Here is an 8,618-nt window from a genome sequence, read left to right as displayed (position 1 = left end):
ACTTCTTTAGCTTATTACAGTTTAACTTCAAGTGATATTATAGGACTTCATGTATAGTACAATAAATTTATAACAGTAGACTTCCTTTTCTCCCTTGCCTGCATTTATGCTGTTAGTATTATGCATTTCACCTTTACATATATTATAAACCCCAAAACACATTGTTACTACTGTTGGGTAAACAATCAACTATCTTTTAATAGATGTAAATAAGAAAAAATACTTTATGTATTTACTCATGTGTATTGGTCAGAGTTCTCCAAAGAAACAGAGCCAGTAGGGTATAGTAAATATGTTTATTATGAGAAATTGGCTCCGATGATTATGGAGGCTAAGAAGTCCCACAATCTGCCATCCACGAGTTGGAGACCGCGGAAAGCAGTGGTGTAATTCAGTCCAAGTCCAAAGGCCTGAGAACCAAGGGACCTGGTGTTGTAAATCCCAATCTGAGTGCTAGGGAAGATGGGATGAGATGTCTCAGTTCAACCAGACAGGCAGGAAGCAAAAGGGGTGAATTTTCCTTTCTGCCACACTTTATTCCATTTAGGCTCCTAACAGATTGGATGAGGCCCATCCACACTGGGAGGGCAATCTACTTTACTGAGTCCGCTGATTCAAATATAATCTCATTCAGAAACACCCTCACAAACACATCCAGGAATAATGTTTAATCTGGGCACCTCATGGCCAGTAAGTTGGCACATAAAATTAACAATCATGCCATGTATTACCATTTTTGGTTCTCTTCATTTATTTGTGCAGATTAAAATTTTCATATAGGGTATTTTTCTTCTGCCTGAAGAATTTCTTTAACAGTTTTTGTAGTATGGATTTGCTGGTGATGAACTCTTTCAGCTTCGTATGTCCAAAAATGTCCTGGCCAGGCACTGTGGTTCACGCCTGTAATCCCGCCCTGCACTTTAGGAGTCCAAGGCAGAGAGTTGTTTGAGCTCAGGAGTTCAAGAACAGCCTGGGCAACAGAGTGAGACTTCATCTCAAGGAAAAAAGAAAAAAGGAAAAAAATTCTTATGAAGACATTTTTACTGAGAGTAGAATTCTAGCTTTTTTCTTTCAGCACTTTAAAAATGTTGTTCCACTGTTTTCTGGATTGCATTATTACTGAAGTTAAATCTAATGTCATCCTTATCGTTGTTTCTCTGTATATAATATGTTTTTTTCCTTCTGGTTGCATTTAAGATTTTCACTTTATCACTGATTTTGAGCAGTTTGATTATTGTGTGCTTTAGTGTAGTTTTCTTCATGTCTCTTCCTTTTTTTTTTGATAGGGTCTTGCTCTGTCTCCCAGGCTGGAGTACAGTGGTACGTTCACAGCTCACTGCAGATTCAACCTACTGGGCTCAAGAGATCCTCCTGCCTCAGCCTCCCAAGCAGCTGGGACTGCAAGTATGAGCCACTGCACCTGGCTTCTTCATGTTTCTTGTATGCTTTGGGTTTTGTTGAGTTTCTTGTGTCTATCCTTTCATCAAATTTGAAACAATTTTAGTCATTATTTCTTGTAATATTTTTTCTCACACCCTCCTTTCAGGGACTCCAATTGCATGTCTTTTGTTCTAGGATGCAGTTAAATTACTTGAAAAGCATTTACTTCTTTTAAGTCTGTTTTTAAAGCTTTTTTGGTGGTACCAGTATAGTGTTTAGTCTACATCTACTTATTCCCTACTACTGAGGTAAGACTAACTAATGAGTAGACTTTTTTACCCAAAGCCCCACAAATTACGAAGTTAAGTCAATCTGGATGGGAAAATAGGCTATTTCTGGCCTTGTGTGAGTGCTAAAACACTGTTTCCTTTAATCCTCTTGGATGGTTTTTTTCCTGGCCACAGGTAACTGCCTCAAATGCCTACAATGATTAATACTCTGCTAAATACTTAAGGGAGACCCTTTACAAATCTCTGGAATTCTATCTCTGCTCAGCCCTCTTTTCTCTGGTACTCGGTCTTGCAAATTCCAGCTGCCTCGGGTCTTCTTGGACTTTCAGCTCTGTCTCCTCAATCTGGGTCATTCACTGGGCTCTGCTTGGATATCTCCTCTTAGTGTCATGGCCTGGAAACTCTGCAAAGCAGTAAGTTGCACCTGTCATAGGGTTCACCTCATTTGTTTACTATCTCACAGGGATCACTTTGGTTTGTTGCCTGATGCTAGTATCTTGAGAGCTGTTGTTTAATATATTTTATCTGTTTTTCTTTTTGTTGTTTCACCCAGGGGAGTTTGCGCCCCCTTAATCCATCTGTACTGGAAGAAGAAATTCCAGATTAGCGCCTTAAAAAAATATGTCAATGGGAGAAGAGGCGATAATGCTAGTGGTGCTAGAATGATAGAAATGCCGTTTGCTAGAAAGTTGTTTAATTATGGCTGTAAAATAGTATTTTTGCCTACAGTAAACAGCCTGATGAAGTGAACAGAATATGAACCTTGTAGTTGGTGGCTTGAATTTCAGCTCTGTCACTTAGTAGCTGCCCGACTTTGAACAAGTTACTTCATCTTTGAGTCCTGGTTTCTTTATCTATAGATATAAAAATGAGAAATATGAATATCTGACTCATGGTGTTATGGTAAGATTAGATAAGATGGTATATACAAATTGCCTGCTACAGTGTTTGGCATAGTATTCCCTAAACAAAAGTTAATTCCTTTCTTCTTTTTATTTATTTCTGTATTTATCATCACAGCTCACTGCAGCCTCAACCTCCCGGGCCCACGCGATCCTTTCTCCTCAGTCTTCCAAGTAGCTGGGATTACAGGCATGCGCCACCACGCCTGGCTAATTTTTGTATTTTTTTGTAGAGATGAGGTTTTGCCATGTTGCTCAGGCTGGACTGAAACTCCTGAGCACAAACAGTTCACCCACCTTGGCTCCCCGAAATGTTGGGATTACAGGCATGAGCCTCCCTACCCTGCCGTAAATTAATTCCTGTCTTTAATAGCCTCTCTTGTTCTCCATTTTCTCTATTTCTTCTATAAGATAATTCTGCATGTTTTCTATCATTGAATTTTATACAGTCTGGGAGAAAAGCAATAAGCCTTATTATAAATTTCTTCAGGATACAGGACATAGAGTTTTCCTTCGTTTCTTTTTTATTTCTTCATACATCAAACACCTGTTATATAAAAGAGAATGTGCTGCAAACTAAGGAATAAAAATATGCATGATAGGGTCCTTGCTCTCCAAGAGCTGACAAACAAGCAAGTAAGATGGGCATGTAACCCACCGTATAAGATGGCACTATAGAAACACCATGTCTCTTTGCAAAAGAGAAAGTTGGTGGCTTGCTGGCTGACAGATAAAAGCACCATGTCTGTATCCAGTCTGTCTTCAGCTTCTTTTGTTGTTTACTTCTTCAATATCTGATTTATTTCAAGGCTGAGGCTCTGATCCAGCTGACCCTGTCGCTGCAGAAACCATTTGATTCTTGCTACTTAGTGTGTTCAAAAGTCACTTTGTGGTAGACAGTATTCTTAATGAGCTGACAAAGCTGAGGCCAGAGTTCCCCGAGTCATGGCACCTCATCTGGGGGACTCTTTGCCTCTGGACATGAAGTGATTACCTAAGGCACTGACTTTAGGAAAAGATGAAAGGCATCTCTTTATAAGCCTTCCTTGATCTTGACACTGAAGGCCTAAATGGCATTCTCATCAAGCATTTACTAACTCATCACCAGCCAATCAATAGGAATTTGGCAGAAGGGAAGAAAGGACACAATTCTTCAGGCAGGGAATTAAAACTAGCATAGTTAAAGAAGGACAGTCTTTCAGTGGCAAGAGTGCAGGACTGGAAATGAGACGAAGGTTTCAGTCTAATCTTTTTATGTAAAATGGCATTAGACAACTATCTTGGAGTTTTAAAATTCTAGGCTCTGACTGTGGAAACAATTAAGTACTGTAGTGCTATGCATATTAGTAAGAAAACCCAGTAAAAATATATGATCATTTATGTGATTTTTAAAGGTTTTATTTCTGCAGTGTAGCTTTAAATTTATTTATTTCAGACTAAACAAAATGCAATTTTTCTTCTGACTAAAGAACACAATTGTTTCTTTAAATGCCTTGTTAGTAGAAATAGAAGAGAAAGTGCTTACAAACCAGAGAGGAAGTGGCACCACATGGCCAGACTGACTATCGCTAGCCCCATCGGAGTGTGGGTGACTCTGGTTGTGGGTGTGTCTCTTTTGGTCTTACATCCTAACAGAGGAAATTACTCCACTTGCTGAAGACCCGGGGTTCTTTCAGATCTTCCGGGGTGGATGCAAAGATCAATTTGACCCTGCACATCTCTACACTATGACTTTGGATATGAGGTCCTCAAGGGCGAGAACTTTGCACTAAATACATACATGTTAAATGAGGGCTGGGCACTCAAAACCTACCTGTTTCTAAGAGACAGCTTAGCATAATGGCTAGGCACATGGGCTTTGAAGTCAGATTCCTGCTCTGCCACTAACCAAGTATGTAAGTTAATTAACCCCTCAGTGTTTCAGTTTTCTCATCTGTAAAATGGGAATCACAGTTACCTCATTAAGTTGATATGAGAACTACATGAGGTAATACAAGTCGAGACCTGACACAAGGCTGAGGAAACACTCATTAAGCCCGAGCAATATAGGTGGAGCTAGGGTAGAGCAAATGACAATAACCATCAGTAACTTAATCGTGCAGGAAGAACAGATATTGTTCTCATTGCATAAATGAGGAAACTGAGGTTCAAGGAGCTTAAGTAACTTGCCCAGGCCATACAGCTAGGAAGGGAATAGAACCAATTCTAGATTTCATGGTTTTAGACCCCTGAGTCGGTCTAGTGCTGTCTCCACAATGAATTGCCTCAGATGAATAGAGGTGGTGACTTGTCCAGTGGGCCAAATCTGACCCTGGAACATGGGGGTAGTCTCACCTCCCAGATGTTCCAGGCCAAATGGTATATGCCATGTTTAAACTAGGGACTGCCTAGAGCTTTCTGTGATAGGAAAGTGGAAAATTGATATTTCTGGGAGTTCTTGATATTTCTGGGAGTTCTTCATAGCATCCAGTGCTTAGATGCCTTCAAAAACTTCCATTTTCAAATTATAACTGACATTCATTTTCTAAACAGGAGAGACCTCCTGACAGTATGTATCCCTTATCTGATCTGCCCAACATTTGCTTACAGAAGTGACAGACACTGACCTTTTAGTCCTCATTTGCATATAGCCATAAGGATAATCTTTATGACTTTAAAAAAAGATGGTCAATTCCAATTGAAGCAGACATTATATCAGATGATTTACATACTTACCTAATTTATCATTATAACATTCTGCAGAGATATAATTTATCTCCATTTTATGTTTTTTCCCAAGGTTATACGTTTTGTAAGGGAAGTAGAATGTGAACCTATGACTTCTTCAAAGAAGCTTCTTCCAAGTTCCTTCTCTGAGTATATGACACTGCCTTGCTCTTAACAAACAAACAAACAGATACTTCATTCCATTTCATTCATCAAAATTCAACTAAAAAATTACCTACTGATGTGTTACTCTATGCCCAGCCCAGTGGTACAGTTCTAAGCATCTTAAAACCTTGTTATGGAGTCTTAATATCTTTATGTTTTAGCTTGTGCCATTTTAGGGAAAGTTATAATTTACATTGTTTAGAGCTACTCCCTAGCATATCTTCAAGACTTAATAAAGATTTTGTGGAGGTGGGAAGATGGAAAGATAAAAAAACAATCAAGGCCAAAGAAAGACCTCCATGCATAAGATCATTGGCTCTGTATAAATGGAATAAAAAGCATGAGATGGCCTGTATTTTATTAGGATAACACACTTGAGGTAATATCAAGTTCTAAGCCAAAACCTTACAGTGTAACTTTTAGACATTCTTGTATCACTGCGAAGTAATTTAGGACCAGAGCAGGGGTGGCTAAATACAGCCTGCAGGCCAGATTAAGCCCACAGGGATATTTTGTCCACACTCAGCTCCCACTGAGAACAAGCAACAACCTTCAGCTGTGGGCGGACGCTGACTCACAGACTCTGTTGCTACTCAGAGCCTTGCCAGCACCAACTAGCTCCAGAGAGATGGGATAGGGCAGTGTCAATCTGGCCTCCAAGGCCCTTTCTGGCTATTATCCCCTGGGACTTGATGATTCAGTACTGCCACAAATCCTGGATTTGTTGGCTAAGCACACCCATGGAGAGAGGCATGGGAGAATGGAAAGGTAGCTGTAGCAGAGAGAGGAGAGTAGCAGTGGTGCCTTAGAGGATGCTTCCTCTTCCTTTGCAGGATTTCAGTCTCATGAGAGTGACCCTTCTGTGTGTCGATGAGTCGCCAGGGAGGGGTTTGCGAATGCTGGGTACAAGTTTACCTGCTGACTGCTGCCCCTTTCAGCAACCTGTTGCCAGTCATTTGTTAGGAACCACTGTGATCTCTTGTAGCTGAATCAGACACCCACAAGAGACCACAGATACGCCTTGCTCTGCCACATAGTGGGAAAGAATGTCTCTCTTCTATTTTGAGTTACACTTAGATTTTTTGCTCGCGGACTCTTTCCCCCCTGTGACTTAGACATGAAAACTTGTGGAGCTGGCATGGGGACAAAGCAGACATGACACTGGACTCAGAGACACCCCTCTCCTCTAGTGGCCAAATCTTTGTGTCTGACTTCTTGTTCTGATAGGATGAGCTATTTTCCTTTATTCTTTTCTTTTCTTTTTTGTATTTTTTGCTTTCAGCCAACTCACAGCAGGATGAATTCTTTTCTAAGGGACTCATGGTTGTTCACACAAAATGACCTGTGGATAACCAAGCTACTAGCTTGCCAGGCATATCTATATTTGTTGGAACCTCGGGAGTGGGCACAATTTAACACAAATGGAAATTTGAATACACAAGTTATTAATGAAATGTCAAATCTACCCTTTACTGTCCTTGACTCTATAAGATGTAAATAATTAGAATTCTAAGATTTGCCTGTAATCTGGGAAATTTATTTTAGAAAAATCTCTCTGAATATGACATAACATGGAGTCAAATGTCAAGGGAGAGAAAAAAATGGCATAGATAATATGGGAAGAATGGTAGGATAAAACATTTCAAAGAAATAATATTTTTAACCCCTTCTGGCTTAAGAGGAAAATTACATTTTTGCAAAATAGTCACAACATGATGCACTGATATTTTGTAAATAAACTGTAACTTTAAATTTAGTTTTAGAAAAACCAGTGTGGACAACAGAAAACTTCGACTTATATAAAACTATAAAAGAATGTTATACTATGTTAAACTATAAAAGAAAACCAATTGTAATACAGTATGGAGAAGACTACATACCTAATTGTATCAGTCTCTTTTCACTTTCATTTTCAAGGTTATCACCCTTCAGTGAATATAAACACTACTAAAAGCTTGTCAGCTCTTTTTGAGACAGGATAAAGGATTTGTTTCTTTGCCTGTCTCAAGGAGATGGATGTGGACATCAGTGTCCTTCTATAAAGCAGTCAAAGAGCCTAAACAAGATGAAGTGGCAGCATGTTGATGGAGTATATTCAAAGGTGACAAGCAGCCTTGCAGACAGTTCTGCAAACAAGACTTCAGAGAGCTCTTACAATAGGAAAAAAAAAAAAAGTGCCCTTCCAAGGTTAGAAGTTAGGAATGCATTGTGCCTTTAAGAAGGCCAGCCCACAGATGAGGACGTGGAGTTTTCTTTTGCCTGAAGGGCATTTTCTTTTTAAAAATGATAGACATATCCTAAACATTAATTTAGAGTTTTCAGAGAATGAAATAGGCTTCAGAATTTTTTTTTTTTAAAGATTAGAATTGGAGAGTTCTTTTACAGGAAATACCACAATTTATAATTTCTTTGGCAAAGTGTGAACTGGGTAGCTCTTTGAACATTAGAGATGGTTAGAGATGTGAAAGTTTTAAGATATTATCTGGTCCAATTGCTTCTTTTAAGAGAATAGGAAGGTGAGACCCAGAGAGTGTTAGATAACTTGGAGTAAAAGGTAAAAGGGATAGTGTGTAGGCAGGACCAGACTAACATTTTTATTTCTGGTCTTGTAAGTTTCATTCAATCATTCTGTGCAATACTGAATATATGCTATGTCATGCAAAATTACAGAACTCTCTCTCTGTGTGTGTGTGTGTGTGTGTGTGTGTGTGTGTGTGTGAGATAGAGAGAGAGACAGAGAGAAAGAAAGAGAGACTAATCAATAAGCCTGTTTGGCTACCATGTAGTGGCTGCCATTTTTTCCTTCTGTTTGGGCTCCCCGATGGGTAGTACTTTTGTGGGACATTCTCTCCTGAAAACACATGGCCACCATTTTCTCTATATACTTCATTGGAGCCCTCAAGGTGCTAATAGTGTCCTGTGAACTGGGGGAAATTACCTCTACACTTCTGCTCCTTTTTGTCTTAAACTCTGTTTGAATGCTCTATGGGTAGACTTTTAACATATTTTTATAATGTAAAGTTTTTGGTATTAGCTGTCATGGAGCATAAGACTAATTTGATTTCCTCCCACTCTTCTATTACTGTAATTTCCATGGCTCAGTGGCTTCTGGCATCCATACAATGGACAGTTGGCAGGAATTAGAGTGACATGGGGGACTGCTTGTTGCTTACTG

At 39.3% G+C, this 8,618-nt stretch overlaps 1 long non-coding RNA gene across 1 annotated transcript; it reads right to left on the bottom strand.

Moving 5' to 3' along the window:
• Nucleotides 1-282: 282 nt before the first annotated feature.
• Nucleotides 283-7,603, bottom strand: LOC134807955 (uncharacterized). The gene is made up of 3 exons (XR_010149681.1): nt 7,324-7,603; nt 2,433-2,524; nt 283-2,253 (listed from the first exon to the last, which is right to left on the bottom strand). It is a non-coding gene; the product is annotated as an uncharacterized LOC134807955 (long non-coding RNA).
• Between the last annotated feature and the right edge of the window lie 1,015 nt (nt 7,604-8,618).

Source organism: Pan troglodytes, chromosome 13 (assembly GCF_028858775.2).
Source record: "Pan troglodytes isolate AG18354 chromosome 13, NHGRI_mPanTro3-v2.0_pri, whole genome shotgun sequence".
In the NCBI taxonomy this organism is placed as follows: Eukaryota; Metazoa; Chordata; class Mammalia; order Primates; family Hominidae; genus Pan; species Pan troglodytes.
The sequence above is the reverse complement of the archived record's forward strand: the minus strand, read 5'-3'. Positions and strand labels throughout refer to the sequence as shown.